Source organism: Nanorana parkeri, unplaced genomic scaffold, assembly GCF_000935625.1.
Source record: "Nanorana parkeri isolate BGI_ZX_2015 unplaced genomic scaffold, ASM93562v1 scaffold2836, whole genome shotgun sequence".
NCBI classification, from domain to species: Eukaryota; Metazoa; Chordata; class Amphibia; order Anura; family Dicroglossidae; genus Nanorana; species Nanorana parkeri.
This window is the reverse complement of record NW_017309104.1, coordinates 69,738-70,849: the sequence shown is the minus strand read 5'-3', so window position 1 is coordinate 70,849 and position 1,112 is coordinate 69,738.

Below are 1,112 nucleotides of genomic sequence, written 5' to 3'. Positions count from 1 at the left end.
TGGGGGGTCAGTGGGAAGAATGCCCCTTACGTTGGGGGGTCAGTGGGAAGAATGCCCCTTACGTTGGGGGGTCAGTGGGAAGAATGCCCCTTACGTTGGGGGGTCAGTGGGAAGAATGCCCCTTACGTTGGGGGGTCAGTGGGAAGAATGCCCCTTACGTTGGGGGGTCAGTGGGAAGAATGCCCCTTACGTTGGGGGTCAGTGGGAAGAATGCCCCTTACGTTGGGGGGTCAGTGGGAAGAATGCCCCTTACCTTGGGGGGTCAGTGGGAAGAATGCCCCTTACCTTGGGGGGTCAGTGGGAAGAATGCCCCTTACCTTGGTGGTCAGTGGGGCTCCCCCTGTGTAGTCATCAGAGCTCTGTCCGCAGTACTGAGTGGTCAGGACACGTCTGGGCGATTGGAGAGGCTCCTCTACCAGCTATGCCCCTCACAACACAGCATCCAAGGCAGGTGCCTCCTTTGCCTTGGCCCAGGACCAGTGACAGATGAAACCATCTTCTGCTTTATATGATAACGGATAACAGAACACTTAACAAACCAATAGGGAACAAATAAAAGAAGATCATTGTGAGAGATTACAGACACTTTAGTTGCATCACAGACACAAAAACATTCTCTTCCTGTTAAACATCCGGCTACTTTCGGCATAAAAGCTATTTTTGAACTTTATTGATGCAACCCTCTACAATGTGGAAGAGCGCCGTGCTGCCTGTGCAGGGAAAGAGGATTGATAGCTTGTCTGGTTCTCATGCTCACCTTCTGGCTTCAAGCCCAACCCTATCATACTGACCCAGAAGATGTACACAGATCAGAGGTTCTAGCTGTATTCTGACATCACTGACCATCACACCTACCTATGTGGCCAAAAGTATGTGGACCCCCTTCCCAATGATGGAGTTCAGGTGTCTCCAGTGAAGGTTCTGTTCATCCTCCATCATACAAAGACATTGTAGACCATTGTGATCTTCCAGCCTTGTGGTCACAGTTTGGTGAAGACCCTTTTCTGTCCTACCATGACTGTCCCCTGTGTACAAAGCCAGCTCCATAAAGACACGGTGTGACCAGCTTGGTGGAGGAACTCGAGTGTGCCAGACAGAGCCCCGACCTCAAC